We start from the raw sequence: 17,616 nt of genomic DNA on the forward strand, positions 1-17,616 counted from the left end.
TTTGGTCTTTTTTTGATGTCACAGTATCTCAAATTTGTAGGATCCTCCTGAACCTAATCGTATTGCTGTAAATAATGCTAATTACTTTACGAATTACAACGCTTCACATTATAACCATGGGAATTGCATCAATTGTAAATACTTTTATTGTCCATGGTGTTAAAAGTAGAAAATAATCATAAGACTGATATTCATGCAGATTAATCTAAGGTTACACCATAGTCGGTGGCATATTCCTAATTTTGTTACGTTCAAGCAGAAAAAATAAATCTTACTGGTAAAAAGACGAGAGTATGACACAAGTAATGGCAAAAAACGTTTCCACAAGACATTTTTTTCCAATACTCATAATATTCTTTTTTTTTTCTCAAGTATCATTTATCAATTTCATTTTGAATTTTCTTTTTCTAGAGAAATGATAAGGCGTATACTTAGTATAACCCTCATTATTTTATTGCTGAATTACACAATTTGCTGCCATGTACGTATCTAGCCCTAAAAAACTTTGAAAGTTTCTACTTTCCTCTGACTATTTTCTCTACTGTAGTTGTTTTTTGCCCTTTTCGATAACTTGCACCTTGCAAATAAGATCTACCTTTTTAAATTTTTAATACTTTTTTTTTATTTTTTCCTCTTTTACTAAGCATTTTTCTTCGTTTTTGATTTTTTGACTATCAATTAGGAAAAATTTATATAATCAGAATAGGGATTCAGACAAAATTATCTTACGATATGTCTCGTACACGAAAATCACTTAGTCTCACAAAACAAAAAAACTTTTTTCTATTAATCAGCGCAATAAAAAAAAAAAGTTAGTATCGCCCATCGCAAAAAAGGGTCATAAATGTCAGACGCGAAATTAGGCATGCCAAACACCGCAATATAAACAAGCTTGAAGAAGCGGAGGAAGAAAGGGAGAAATAGTCGAAAAAAATTCTCAACACTGCTGCCAGACCAGTACAGCAATAAGAGAGAATGATTGCATATCAAGTCAGTGAACCAATTTACCGGAACATAAAAGGCATATACCAATCACTAAACTTAGGGAAATATAGACAGAAATCAAACACGTTACGCAAAGAGAAGGCAGATAAACTAAAAGAAGGATCAAAAGGCCAACTCATGGATACACACAGGGTCATCATTATACTAAACATCATGACAGGGATCTGGTAAGTAAATTTTCTTTGTTTCATATATACTATACTCATAAACTTCGAGGGAAATACGCGCCTAGAGAGATAATTTCAATACATCGATATTATTACTACATCGGAAACTTTCAGAACATTATTAGTAACACATGATTGCATGAAGGCCTCGAACAAAAAAATTTTAATTAATTAATAAGTAAATAAGAAGAGTACTTAATCGAAACCAAGAACGGAAAAGATGCTATTGACCAACGCTCGTTAAGTGTGCTCATAGCTATCAAGCAAACCCAAAATACACAACTAAAGCGTCTCAAAATTGAACACAAAAATATAAAAAATTAATGAAACCAACTATGTACAAAAAAACAGAAGCTTACATCATAAGCATCGTGGAAGTAAACAATATATCAGAGGGAGAAGGATGAGAAGACGATATGTTCTTGCAGACGCAGTGCAGGAAATCTCTCCTACCACAGAAAATGGAGCAATCCCTAAAGCAAAGTATACATTGACTCAAAATAACAGAAGTAATGCTATAAATGACTTGACAGCAGTTGCAACCTGGGACGGGATACGGAATAAATTGGATACTTGGAGACAACTTCCGTGTTCTCAAATCAATAGTGCAACAGATAGAGATAACAATTTTATTGAAAATCATAATATTTGTACTAGAATGGACGGACGCAAATTCTTAGACATACATTATTCATGGATGCGGGTTACAAAACTCCCTAGCTACATTGAGTCATCTCGCCAACAATATACCAGTATTCGATGGCAATCCAGTAAAATTTCTATTGTTCGAACAAATGACCAGAACTGTAGCCATTACAGTAGGTTTGTTGTACGAAAAACTAATAATAGTAACCTTTGTAAACAGGTTACGAAGCTGGGCAGGCGAGTATATTCCCTGATTATTATAATTTTTTTCAATTCATAAATTTTCAACAGAACTAAGAAATAGATATGCTTGAACCGGCAGTGCCACCACCTTATAGTCAAAACTAAGAATCATGTCGCAACAAAAAAACGAGCCAGTAAAATCGTACTGTGACAGAATCCAAACAATACACAGTCAAATAATAACTCAATATGATACTAACTTAATTAATTCTACAACAAAAAAATTTAGCAAAAAAAGACGCAGAAGAAAAGTCGATTAGGCAATTCTGCTATGGGCTACAGGTCCCACACAACTACCAGGTAACCTGCCACAACCCACAAATATTAGGCAAAGCAAGAGTGGTTGCACTTAAAATAGACAGCAAAATAAACTTATACTGCGATGGTCTAACATGGCGTAACGCGTGCATGATGATGCCACAAGTAGAGACAAAAATTGTATGAAAATTAGTACATTTACAACCAGGTGAAAATAAAAAATACGCATAAATGTTACCCGAGTAAGACAATTCGTGATCCATGCTCATTCTGCAACGAGCACGAGCATACAACGAAACTGTGCATAATATTTCAAGTCAATGTAGATGCCAGAAAGACAAAAAATTCAGATAAACAAAAACATGATATGGTAGCGAGAAACGATACTAAAATAAAATTGACTGCAACAAATAACCACGGAAATTCAACAACAAGTTTTACGTACTAATTGAGACAAAACGGACACAGCAAGAGCGAATGCCGTACATTGGTAAGAGATGACGAAAGAAAGAAAATAATATAAATAATTTACAGGACTAATACAATAATGTTATGAAAGAGAAAAGAATTTTTTCAACGAGAAAAACTTGTTTGGGGACAATCAAAACAGCCAGGGTTACAACGAAAGTGACGACGGATTTGGCAAAAACAATTATAATAATTTCTGCCATTATAACGACCAAAAATAACCAAGGTTACAACGAAAGAAATGATGGATTTAGCAACAGTACTAATAATGATAATTATAACCACAATATATTTAATGAGAGCAACCAAAGCTACAACAAAAGTAACGGGGGATTTGGTCGAAATAATTATAATGATTAAAATAATAACGGAAACAATTAGAACAATTAAGGCTACAATTGTAGTGATAATAGATTCAACAGAAACAATTATAATAATAATAATGGTCATAACAGTAATGAGAGATATAACGGAAATTTTAATTATTGAGACAGAGAACCTCCGTACAAAATAAATAGTTAGCCTATGAACAAAACCGAAAACCCACGTTCAAAGCCTTTAAACTCAAAAGACATTTGCTGCACTTCCCAAACACTGAGTGGAACACAGCAGTAAAGAAAGGAAAGATAAGTATGCCCAAGAAAAAAATAGAGACAGCAGGTAACAGGCAGGAGTCTTTAAAAAAAAGCCGCGCGTTACCAGCGATGCAAACGCAGGTAATAAAGTGCTTATTCATAACACAAAAAGAGCACAACGTAAGCCAGACACTTGCACTGTGGGAATACAGAATAATAACTCTCTCGAGCACACATCACTGATGCAAAGCCCTAAAAATAAAGATGAAGAAAATCCTTTCACAAAGCAGGAAGAAGAATATCAAGTGCAGGATGCACCCTCAGTACTTTTAAAAAGTCCGAAACTATGGGTATAAATAATAAATGCAAATTTTTACGCGAATACAGGTGCCAAAATTTTAATTATAAATAAAAGATGTCTCACATCAGACAGGCCCATGAATGTAATGGCAGCGATAGAGTTCTAATAACTGGTGTTACACATGGCGCACGTTGTACGTTAGGACCGATAAAAATACCTTTTAACGGTATAAAAGTAACTTTGCATGTAGTCCCTGATAAATTCCCGATTAAAGCGGAAGGCATAATCGACTGGGTTACGTTCAAGTTATATGACGGCTTTATTAGCACCTAAAGTTATGTACTAATATTTAACGGCACCACGATCCCAATACGAATGCAAATATTGTGAGATTCCGGTGAAAACGAGAAAAATAATATTTGCACGTGTAAACGAAACTATAGACAATTGTAAAGTTGGCTAGGATCCCCTTTATAATATAAAAGAAGGAATTCTATTCAGAAATTTCATAACAAAAGATATACAACAGAAGCCATGCCAAAGTAGCAGATGTTCAAGGAACTGGACGTTGGGCATAGGGGAAGACAAATAAAATTATAGGGACATGGTGGCCAATATACTAGCCAAACATTGAGCATGCGAGCACGGGACAAGAAAATAATGAAACTTCTTGACACATTGAACTGCAACGAAAAAAAATAAAGCACGTACTAGAACTAGTAAAATTTATTCCTCTCATATTATGCCTGGAGGGTGAACCGCTAAGGGCAACTAATTTTTTGAAACACAGGATAAAAACAACAACAGATGGACCCATAACTGTAAAAAGGACCAAATACTCTGTAAAATTAAGGAAGCAAATGTAGATAAAACTAGACAAATTACTCAACGAAGGTATTATCAAGCAATCAAAGTCGCTATACAGCTCCGTGGATCATGCTGAAAAATGCAGGAACATATAAAGAAAAATGTTGAAAAGTGGTCTCAGACTTAAGGCTATTGAACGAGGTAATTGTGGGCTCATTCTACCCGTTACCATTTGAAAATAAAATTTTAGAAAATTTGGCAACTGTGCAATACGTAACGGTAATTGACTTGAAAAGTGAGTTTTCTTAAGTAGAAATGCTCGGGGATGACGCACACAAGACAACATTTTCAGGCCCAAAAGGGCACTACCAATATAAAAGAATGCTAAATGGGATAAAGTGATTAACCAAATACCTTTATGCAAGTGATAACACTATTACTCGCAAGATTGCAGGGTCACAAAGTTAAAATATGTACGGATGATATCATGATGTTCAAGAAAAACCTGAAATAACATAGCATATGACTTTAGAGATTGTTACAAAGACTTAAGGATGTAAATTCAATGATAGAGCCAAAGAAATGTCAATTTTTCAAGCGTGAGGTAAAAGTACTTGGACACTTAAGGCTGTAAAAGAATTCCCAAAACTAATAGATGCCAGAAAAACTCAACAGTTTCTCGGGCTCTTGGGATACTAAAGACGATTAATTAAGGACTATGGAACAATAGCTCAGCCACTTTTAAAACTGACGTGGAAGACTATTGGCATTTCATAGGGAGAAGCAGAGGAACAGGCATTTATAAAATAAAAACATGCTTTATGTACTGAGCCAGTGCTTACAGCTCCAGACATAAGTAAACCATTTATAGTAACAACCGATAAATCTGACTATGCCATCGAATGAATTTTAAGCCAAGAAAAAATAGTTTTCGATCTTTCTGATGAATACGCGTCCAGATGTTTGAAAGACAGCGAACTAAGGTACCCAACATACGATGAGGAATTTTTAGTGAAAGTGTATACCAAAAAGCAATTGAGACCTCATTTGTTCGGTTGCAAATTCACAGTCGTAACGGACTACAAACCCGACAAACATTTTCACACATCAAAGAAATCAGACTTAAGATTTACTAGGTTGAAGGCAGAACTCCAGGGATACGAGTTTGAGTTGTTAACAGACCTGAACACATAAACAAGGCATTAGATGCCCTGTCTTGTAACTCACTACTAGAAAAGGGGAGGAAAATCCAGAATAACCGTGCCAGAAGCTGCACGAGCTCGCAGAAAAACAGGAAAAAAAAATCAAGAGGATGTGAGCGCGTCACTGGCACGCATATATAAAATGCGCACTAGAAAACAAAGACGTATTATAAAGAAAAACAAGGAAGATAAAACAGAAGAATCAGATTTAGACAAATTATACGAGAAGGTAATTAAGAAGAAGCCTAAAAATCACAAATTGAGTGAACATACATTAAGCACTTGCAGCTACAGTGGGTAAGACTCATAATTAAACCAGGAAATAACGAAAGAGCAAATAAGCAAAAGGGGGAAAGATACTTTATCAGAAATTAACGACGATAACAACAAAGAAATCTTGTTGCAGGGACTAACAAGTGATAAGTTGGCATACATAAGGAAGAGTAAAAATATGCACAAATACGTCATAATAGCAAACATATCATTGATAAAGCAAAAAAAAAGTACAAAATGAATATAAGAAAGCGGGCAGTTAAATACACTGCACAAAAAACTGTCCAAATTTTTTAAAACATAAGAGGTGGAATAAAATGGGAAAAAGCTAGTTATAGCGCACTGTGACACACTATTGTCAGTATAGGACATAACTGAGGATGAACACGATCTAAAAAAACACTGGAGATATTAACAAGCATGAGAAAGCAAGGAGTCAGGGAGAGCAGAGAAAGAGAAAAAGCAGACAAAGTGAGAAAAAATTGGCAGCAGAAGCACCGAGCTTGGGCCTGAACAATGAAAGAGAAACAAAAGATATTGGGATAGCATACTGTTACAGGGTGCAGCCGATGCGGAATTACAAGGCAGAATTTCCAACCTCGACCGGGCCTGTGTTGCCCGGGTACCCTCGATGACACCTCCAATAAACGTTATGCGTGGGTCTCACTCTTTGAGACACCGCCGGGGCCAAATATTGCGGTGACCTTGCACGTCATCGCCTCTCGCGACGACTTTAGCACGACACAAAGGGGGTCGGGTACACATGAAAGGAAGCACTCACGAGTAAGTTTAGAATGAGAAATATATTCAATTAGATATATAAAAAATTACAAATTGTACTCGCGGGTGTAGGTGTGTGTTCTTGCACGTCGAGCGCGATTGCTCGACGTGCTCGTGGCGCGAAAACGCAAACTGGGCAGACCTACGTGGGCTAATCTAGGGCCGCAGCCCTCTACAATAAACTGCCTGTTGGCAGGTACTTACAGTGATGCGGGGGGGTTGCTCCTCGTCGGTGCCTTGAATAGGTGGAAACTAGACGCTGTTGGAGTGAGTACGCAGAGGCCAGTAGGCATCCCTACTGGCTGCGTTCGAAGGTCAAGGTCGTTGGGGCTGGCCTTGGCTTAACCTTGTCCGCTGGTTCAGCAGCCGGGTCACGGCACCAACACTTTACCGTGACGTCAAATTATCTTCCTCCAAGGGTCGCCAGTATCCACGTTATCGGTGGATCACCCAATCACTCCAACAAAAACTTGACGCACCAAAACAAACGAAAGCAAGGGGATACGGCAAAAAAAAACTCGCTTCATGCGCGTTCGCTGGCCCAAGCTAATCTGTCCTCTCTTGGCCTTTTTCCGTTCCCCTACATTCCCTTACCACTTTCCCACTTAAGCCCTTTAACGCTCTCTTCCCCTTTCCTTTCTTTCCTACCTGCCCTAGCCTACTAATGTGGCCTAACGGTGGAGTACCGATACAATACACACAGAGTAACAGAGAAATCAAAAACCAATAATAGATAACCATAGGAAGGACGAAAATAGCCAGGCCTAGCCAAATGATACAAAACGGGCACACAATCCCATAATTACCAAAAGCACAAAAATTGGACTGCAAAAATAATCACAAGAACAATAACGACAGCCCGATTATTAATATAAAATCAGTAATGAACGAATCCGTTGATCAATTTAGAGTGAAAGTCTTAATCAACGTTAGAAAAAAAGACATAAGGGGGAAAGAGAACATAAGAATATACGTATGGCAAACCGACAATTCACCGATCACGATGAACGAAAAAGAGGATGCACACACTCGAAGGGTGGGAACGCAATACGCAGAACCTCACAAACAACTAAAAATGGTTGATATTCCTAGAAACAAAGACTGTCTATCTTACTGTCAAATACTCCTTGTACAGACTACTGAAATTGACAGATAAACTCAGGGAGGCACTGCGTAAATCAAATTGAGTAAATAAATAGGAGGATCCAAATAGGACGAAGAAAATACTCAAAAATTGTCGTGAACTTGGTGATGGAGATGTGCCTACGTGTTCTCACAGTTATAGAAAGTGAATGTGTGTATACACTTGCAAGTGACACTGATATAGTGCTATACCAACACTTAATGGAAGATGAGTATAAGGAATTTAAAATGAATACGACCAATAGTATATCAGCGAATGTTGATACATCTCAATCATTGTATCAAGAGGTGCATATGCATAGATGGCAGCACTTTCAATACAAGCACTCTATATCCTCCATACATGTCCTTTTGTTAGTATCCAATATACTTAAGACTCATAATTCTAAATCACATAGCTTCTTATTCCAGAAAATTTTATCAAGTAATAAATAAGAATAAGAAAAATATCCTCTCTGGATGCGCAACGAACACACAACCACCTGTTTACTAGACAGTTGCTCTACCACTTGAAGTTCCGGTGCGAGTGAATATACAGCTTCTGTGTAGCTCAAGTGGTAGAACAACTGTCTAGTAAACAGGAGGTTGTGTGTTCGATCTGCATCTGGGGAGGAAATTTTTCTCATTCTTTATTAACTGATTTATTCAAACAGATAACACAGTCACTCACCCAATCAAGAACAAAAACTGAAATGACACAGATACAAAATTAATACCGGTTAAAATATCTGTACGACAGAAAACTGAATACGAAATTCTTCACGGAAGCAGAGATGGTTTATACAGTACAAGAGCTGTCCAGATGAAAGTACGACGACGATTTCGAGGGACCATATGAAACATCGAGTAAACACTATAAGAGTCACAATGTGAAATTACAAAGAGGCAATAAAATGCGCATAGCACATGTGGATAAAATCAAAAAAGCATGTATGCTCAGATCTCTCTACTTAGCAGAAAACGAAAAAGAAAAGAAGCAAGGTAATAAAAAACAAGCACTATACATACATACGTACACAGATCCTCTTTCTTTTCTTTCGCAACTCTTGCAAAGAAGAACAAAAGAAATAATCTTCTTCTAAAGAAATAATAATGAAATACGTAAGAAAAAAAATTTTTTTTTTTCTCTTTCACAGCTTTCAGACACACTGCAAAGAAGAATATACATTGACAGTAGCAGGTAAATGAAAAATAATATTAGAAATAAAGAAGCAAGGAGAGCACATATGTGCACATTGCGGAAATGAAAGGAATATGATATTACCATACGAACGATATGAGAACAAAACATAAGGCATACAAGATGCGTGAGTAGCATTCTCTCACGAAAAATGTAGCAAAATAAAATTATAACAAGAATAGTAATAGAAAGAATAACGTACGTAAAAATAATCACAATAAGATAATAAGCTAGGTAGCGTTGCCAACACAAAAGCAAGGTACCACAATCAACGAAAAAATTAAACAAAACAAGCAAGTATATTAAACACGTGTAAACATGACAAAAATCAGGCTGTGAGCATAGAACACGCAGGGTCAAACGAATGAACGAATAGTTGGAAGACAGAGAGACGTCCAAACAGAAAATTGATTAGATTTTAGGTAACGTAAACTTATTGTCATTATCACTGTATACTGTTACAACCTAAAGCAATCACATACATGACGTTTAAAGACCACTCCCTTCCTCCCAATAAAATAACCTAAGCATACCCCACTATCTCCGATAATTTTACAAAGATTGTTCCCTAGGCATGGACCTGCAGCTACTGAATAAGATTGTTATTACCTAATGGAGGCCATGGACTTTGCAGTTACTTCCCTGTAATGAAAAACACGAACGGTTCACCCGGACGCTAGGGTAGTGTTCAAAAAATAGCCAGCAATGCTTTCGAAAACAACACCAACAAGTCTTGCTGAAATAAACCAGCCAGTAAATTCAGAACGTAGGGCACACAAAAAATCCAGAAAAATTACGATGACGGAAAACCACCAGGTCAATGCAGCATAAAAAAAAAAAAAAATTCAAAATGTGATTAAGAAGTGACCCACTTATGCAAACATAGTGGCTATGGCATGCAAAATACAGTGTAAAACTCAACTCCGCAACTCAATCCAACAAAAAGGAAGAGAAAAAAGTGCAAAACAAAAGTGAAGTGGGAACCGTTGGAACATCGAAATTAATAAGGCATGACATAAAAGAACAGAAGTAAGGCAGTGGGAAAATCTTATGAACAGGAAAGCGGGAAATTGGACTAGACCAACATAAGCCAGTTGTAAATCTGGCACAAAATTAAAAATCTCTCCAGACTTGCCTCTGTTAAAGCACAATAATACTTAAATATATTAATAAAGCGTATTTATTCAATTACCAAACAGAATGAAAAAATATGGAAGAGAAAAGGACTAATCAAAAAAAATTTTTTTTAATGATAATATAAAAGTAAGAAACAAAAATTTGAGCACGGAGCAGCAAGGAAGTGTATTTGTAGTAGAATAGCAAGAAGTATATATTTATATATATATATATACAATGCATAGCGTGTGCCATAACATAAGATAGAAAATAGACATCCGTAAAGAGAGTGCCACACTCACAACTGAAAATAATCACACGGTTCTCGGAAGGTACAATGCATTGGGTCAAGCCATCTACATGTAAATCACCTTTCAGGTACGTATATATATGTAAGCGTAAGTATAGAAAAATAGAAGAGTTGATAAAACGTAAGTGAAGACGACGCATAGCCATACGGCCAACCGCTACCTTTTGTCGCCCCTCACTCTCTTCATTGAAGCTCTTGAAAGATTCCAAAAACAAAAATATACCTACGGGAATAGAGTAGGACATACGAAATAAGAAAAAATCATAGTATTACTTATCACCAAACATAAAAATATGATGTAGCGCAAACAAAAGAAGAGCTATCAGACTAGAAGGATTACGCGTGGGTGGTGGCAGAAATACTATTAGGAGCCGCTGCACATGGAGCAGAAACAACATCACAGAGGAAGGATTAACAACACTCTAACTAATAATTGTTTAAGTAAATGCAAAGCGATCGTTTACAGAAAGAACAAAGCGCAGCCGGGCACCAGGAACAAAAAAAAAGTAAAAGAATGGATACAATCATTAATAATACCGATAGTAGACATAAATATCTATAAAAAAATAATAATACTGATAGTAAGAACGACTAGTGTTAATTTTCAAAAGAGTAACTCCTTCGGAACTTCCGCTTGCGCCTTTTTTGATAACTTTATTTAGGGTTTCCATCCACAACGAAACACAAGTTGCTTTTTCTTGAGCAAAAATTTTTTTACTTAAATATTAGTCAATATTTCCTCTCTTCATAAAGATCTTTTAAAGACCGTAAACACATTGACATACTGTATATTTTAGACAGCACACGTCGCATGTAAAAAATGTTCTTTAGTACTAAATTTACTAACATAAAGTTTAAAAACCTTATCAATCATATTTATAACAATTAGTTTTAATTTTATCAGCACCCCTTATGAATTTACACATTAAAAATGCTCGGTGATCTTCTCTTTAACCCACTTTTCTCTCTAACTGAAAGTTACATACAACACAAACAACATAACACGAACACTACTCTATCATAAAGATACAAATCAAGAAGGGAATCGCTGCCAAGAACATTGGCGTTGTGGCCTCGGACGTATTACGTACGATAGCATATAGCTTTGCATGCATGCGCCTCCACTGGTGTGGCCCCAAAAGGTAGGGGAATAGAGAAGAGAAGTGATAGTAAAGGAAGAGCAAAGCAACAGAGTAAAGAGAAAATTAGCTAAAGACTTGAGAGCAAAAGGATCAGGCCAGTGAGGCTAGAAGACACACGCAGCTTTCCTTGATTACAAGTAGTGCTAATAAAGTATAAATTAACTACAAGCCACGTTATTATGTATTGCCACACCAAGAAATCCATGAACGCTATTACTATACTTAATTATCACAGCAATTGACATATTGCTTTTGCAATAAAATAAAAAAAAAGGTTTAGGTGCATGTATATAGCTATGCTCATCGATGCAAAATAGTTTTTGGTACTGCAACCTGTTTGTTCCCCCTTTACCACTCTCAATTTTTCCCCCTCCCCACTATCTGTGATAAACGTCCTGAAATCAGTAATATTTGAGTGTGTACATGGAATTCCGTGTAATAAATTGTTTTTTAGAATGAAAAAAAGTTTCCAAATACATCTTTTTATTTATGTTTATTCGAACGCGACTCAAATCGAGAACCGCCACGTGAGCAGAAGAGGATCAAAGCTCACACCACGTTCGTCCTCATCAACACATAAAACCGTGCTTAAATTCATTTACTTCACACACACGCGTTACGAGCGTTTCGAATTTCGCTCTAGATTCTCATTCTCTCTCCCCTTTCAAAATTGACTTCGTAGCCTGTCTTGCCTATCTTCAGCATTGTTTGCGTCCCGACGCCCGATTGACACTTGAGATGAATAACACCTCCTCTTATTAGCGCGCATGACTAAAAAGGGGGTTAAGGGTTGAGGGAGGAAAAATGTAGCGCCACTGGAAAAATTCCGTAGGCCTCGTGCAGTCTGATACTTGCCTCTGTACAGAACGGTCTTCAGTTTTTTTTGAGAAATCATGTACGTAGCTTGTCTTAGGTAATTTTTGCTCGTTTAAGTTTTGAGACGTTTTTCGTTGCACCACGATGCATCAAGGTATTTTTCGTATCAATTCGTCTTTGTTCGTCTGAATCTAAAATAAAGCCTCGTAACGCGTCAACATTTACCATGTGCTGTGAGCACTCACGGTGAAAATCTGCACCCATTTAACCATGGTACAAAGACGAGAAGGAGAACAGTGTGGACACGTACTTACACTCACACTCTCACACATTTACACCTCCACATCTGTACACCAATTTAAGTCAGATTGTTATTCTTTGTTCTATTTAATTTTATGTTGGTCGTTTTTTCCTCTTAGGGGGTTTTCTCGCAGAAGTATGCTCCTTTGAGCCACACACTATATCTTTGTCAGTGGCTCATACATAGTAGCTTTTTATTTTGTTCAACCCAACCCATTTTATCCTTTGTAAATTAACTCAAATGCTTTTACAATTAATTTCTTGTCATTTTAAGTAAAGTAACTTCGTATTTTAGCTGTTTACTTATTGTCCTTAAATTAAGAAGTTTGTCCTGTGCTTCCGCATCATAGCGTTACCTTTCTCACGTTTTATTTTTTGTATTTTGTATCTGCTTCGCGGTTTTCCTATTTAATATCTTAGAAACAAATCAGATGGCTTCATCGCTTGGACGCAGTCATTAGGGTGGCATAAGATCCCTGTGACACAATTCTGTTAATTTATTAATGAAAAAATACAGTTAAGTAACTGTACACACATACAAGAAATGTGGGTGCCTTAGTTTATTTCCGTATCACTACGCAGACATATAAAAATTAAGTGTTAATTATGCTGTTTGAAACACTATATTTGATTATTGCTAAACATTTTTCTTTAATTTTATTGTTTTCAACATAATTTCTTAAGTGCTTCTATCTCTTAGCTCTGATTCATTCTCAAATTTTCTCATTTAGCAGCCACTTTTCTTGCAAAGTATTCTGTAATTTTTATATTTTAGTTTTCTTTTTTAGTTAGTATCTTCTTTGTTCTGCGATTATGTTTCATTTATTTTTTGTCTCGTGGAAGACTTTCATAAGATTTATTTTTTATTAAGTACATCTCAGCATTTAAAACCCTTTAGAATTATCTTGTTGTGTATAATTATTATTATAATTTTTGTTAACACTTACTATGATTATTTAACGGGTATGTATTTTAGATAAGGTAAAGCTTAAAACTTATTTATTAAGCACCAGTTATATACTGGATGATTATTCAGTCAAAATAATAGAGATTATTTTTACATTTTATCCAATGCATCGCAGTAATTCGTGAAACAAAGAAATCTGTGTGCCAATGAAGAGTGGGCACAAAATATTATTAAAAATGTATAAAAATTAATTATATATCTTATCTTATGAAGCAACTCTTAAACCTTATTAAAACCTGTTTACAGTAGTGATAATTGTAAAAACACTCTACAAAAGCTTAAAAAGTATGACGGTATTCTTAAAAAGTTTGTTAACACACCTTATGCTTGTCATCGTACAAATAAGGTCTCGTATTTTTTTTATTTATTAAAATTATTTTTCTGTAGTACATCAATGCAAATTTGAAAAAATGGGTAACGTACGTGTTCTAACGTCTTATTCATTTTCAAACTAGTTTTCACACACTTTAAATTTTTATGAGCAACAAAATTATTATAGTAATCAGTCTTAAGGACTTTTTTGATGGTCAAAGATTGAAACATTTTCCTTGCCCAAAAGTCATAATAAATGAACAGAAGACAAGAGACAAGAGAATGGCGTTGAGAACGGCGTAATTAAAAATTTTTTATTTAGGCCTGAGCTTTCTTCAAGTAGCCTGGGAACTTGGTAGGAAGCATCAAGGAAAAAGCTCTGAGGCAGAAATAGAATAAGTGATTATGAAGAAGGTTAGCTAGCTTCTTGACCATCAGCATATGCACCAATGGCACACAAACTAGCCATGTATTTTAAAGTTGTAGGTTCTTTTTAAAGTAAGCAAGTCATTTGGCCACTAGCATTCTCAATAGTGGCTCACAGTTACCCATGAGCTTAAAAGTTAGTTGCTTAGGCATCGGCATTTGCACTTGCAGCATGCAGTAAGCCATGGATCTTATTAATTATTTGTTTTATTTCTTAAATTGGAGCTAACTGTATAACATTAGCATCGACACTAGCGGTACGAAATGTTGCTATTATTTTCATAAATTTTTTTTTTTTTTTTTTTTTTCTTTGAATTTAGCTGTTAGGCCGTCAGTATTTGAACTAGTGGCATGCAGTCTAGCCATGAATTGGATGAATTTTTTACTATGTTTGTTATATTTAAAAAAAGTGTTTAGACGTTAGTATTTAAACAAGTGGCTCACAGCCTAGTAACCAGATTTAGTATTATGAACTTGATTTTTTCCATCACTTGCTTGGCAATGAATATCGGGATGGAATGTCATGCAAAAGTTAGTGTTATGCGACATAAAGAAAGGACTGCTTGATAAAGCTTATTGAAAAATTTAAGTATAAGTGACTTTCAATTTTAATGAACATGAGACATTAGACATAGAGACTCTTTCATTTCTCTTTCGATATTTAATCATTGTTTTTGGGAAACACATGCTTACTTGCTTAGGAATATGATAAAATAGTGATTTTTATACCAATGTTTGCTTGTACATGGTATCAATAAGGTCAAAAGTACGTCACATTTTAGTTCGCAGCATTATTTTGTTTTACTACCTTTAATAATAAAAGAGCGCTATGGAAAGGAAAGGATAAGGATGCGATATGCCATTGTTAAACTTTATTAATCGAAACTTGGCTAAATAAATAAACAAGAATATCCTGGCTTTTGCGTCTGCTTATGTAACTACGTTCCTTTTTGCAAATAGCTAAAACAGAGAAGAAAAAGGATACGAAACGATTGTCAAATTCTACCAGACGATACTGAAAAAAAATTAGTATCATATAATAAACAAATCAGGTGTTAATGTGAAACGCGAGCTTTAGGAGGAAAAAACAGAAAAAGAGAAATAAAAAGATACGACAGGTGCAGCCTCAATTTAACAAAATATTAACTCAACCACTGAATCAAAAGGCTGGTGCTTTGAAATTTCTGACACCCATAAAAGAAATATAAATAATTCTGACTGAGTTGCTCACATAGAAGGAGAAGAAACAATATTGAAAAAAAATTTATATTGGCTTTTTTACACAGGTCAAAACACAATGTGTTAAGATCATACAGCAAAAACTGCTTCACTTGAAACTTTTGATGCTGCAAAATTTGTTTTAACACGAACATAAAAGAGATTATAGAACCAAAAAAAAACTGTTTCAGAACACTAAATATCAGCCAAAAGAAGATTAAAACTTTTTTAAAAATTCTTAGACCAAGCAATAAAGTAGTTTAGCAGTGCAAAAAAAAAAAGAAAGTATTAGGCTACCATAAAACAATGGAAAAAATGCAATAAACGTTAAGCAAAGCCCAAAGAATACAAAGAGAATAAAAGCGGTTACCTAAGAGAGAAAATACATAAATCATTAAAGATGTCTTGAGAGAATAATAAACAGCAAAACTGATAGAGGATGCCAGTACAGAGAACTAAGATAGTGAAACATAAGGATATCACATTAGAGTCAACCCTTTAAAGCCACACAAAAAACCAAATGTATTGAAAAACCAGTCATATTATACCAATAAATTAACCACCATCTGTAATGATCCAGTATTCCCACTCGTTGGTTTGTCAATATATCAAACTATATTACCTATCTCTTGTAATTTAACTCAACATTATAAATTATGTAAGACTTAAATATTGTATGTTAAAGCTTCAAAAAAACAATAAAGTCGAATAAGTGTAGAAACGTTAAAAAAAAAGATTTAATTTCAACCCTAAACGTTATTTTTTTTTCATTTAAATAAATACCTACTAATGTAGTGTATTTGTTCTTAGGCTTTTAAACGATATTTAAACATTCTGTTTGACAAGTTTAGTACATAACTAACGAATAAAAATTCTACTTATGCTATTAAACCCACAGAACAAGACCATTTCAATATTGGATGAGAATATGACAGTAAAAAAACTGCAGTATTGAGATATGTGCATTAGTGCGTTCATTATTATTTTGTATTATAAATGCATCATGACATTTAGAATCTTTGAAATTGATTGGCAAAAACAGTTGTGCAAGTATGAATTTTTTTTTGATATAGTAAGTATTTTTAGCAACAAAAAGCTTAATTATAATGATTGTAGATAAGTACTGCTTGGACTCTTATCAAATGAAATTTAAAATTGTAAAATAAAAAAAGGATTCTTTAATCAGACGTAATAAAATAAAAGTTAATATTTGGTCAAAACCAATTGAACCCTTTATTCATAGTAATATTTTTTCTGTCGTAATATTAAACGCGTATACGGTATTAAAACTAGCAGATTGAAAAATTGGTTGTTTGAAAAGTAAGATGATTGGTGATCTATTGCAGGCAAGGTTTAAGATATAATATTATCTGAAGAACTTGTATTTCTTAGTGACATACAACAACTTTTCGCTAATCATTTATGACAACCTCATTGGGATTGAGTCAATCAGGGACAAGTGCGTCATAACACTCACAAAGTCTTGCGTACCTGAGCCTGATGAGGCTGACTTAATTGGTCAGCGAAACTTTGCTGTATTAAACTAATAAATACGAATATTCCAGGCATTATTATTTCTTGAACCTTACCCCATACGGATCTCTAATCACCTTATTCGAAATTTATTGGATGGCACTGGTATAACATTCACAACAAAAAAAGATATTTTTTTTTTATTTCTTACTTTGTTGATAAAGTAACCTAAGATTTTGTAAACATTCATTTTAGTTATTTATAATTTCTCGCAAAAAGTAGAATTAACGATGGTTGTTTTTTTTTTTTTTTTTTTTTTTTTGGACGAAATAAATTCTGCCAAAATGCCCACGAGAAAACTTTTTCCATCTAAAAGATAAAAAATTTGTTTCTCATGTATTTTTTTATGTAACTGTAGAAAAAAATTACTTATTTTTAATAGCACTTCTGAAAAAACGTCGAGAAAACTACATATTACCTACATATTAT

The 17,616-nt window shown here is 34.7% G+C and overlaps 1 protein-coding gene across 4 annotated transcripts in view; it reads left to right on the forward strand.

The window, feature by feature from the left end:
* Positions 1 to 17,616, forward strand: part of Duox (dual oxidase) — a 934,738-nt gene that overhangs the window by 523,026 nt on the left and 394,096 nt on the right. The gene's annotated exons all lie outside the window — the stretch shown is intronic.

Source organism: Copidosoma floridanum, unplaced genomic scaffold (assembly GCF_036245765.1).
Source record: "Copidosoma floridanum isolate Cflo_tuat_1 unplaced genomic scaffold, Cflo_Japanese_pri ptg000026l, whole genome shotgun sequence".
In the NCBI taxonomy this organism is placed as follows: domain Eukaryota; kingdom Metazoa; phylum Arthropoda; class Insecta; order Hymenoptera; family Encyrtidae; genus Copidosoma; species Copidosoma floridanum.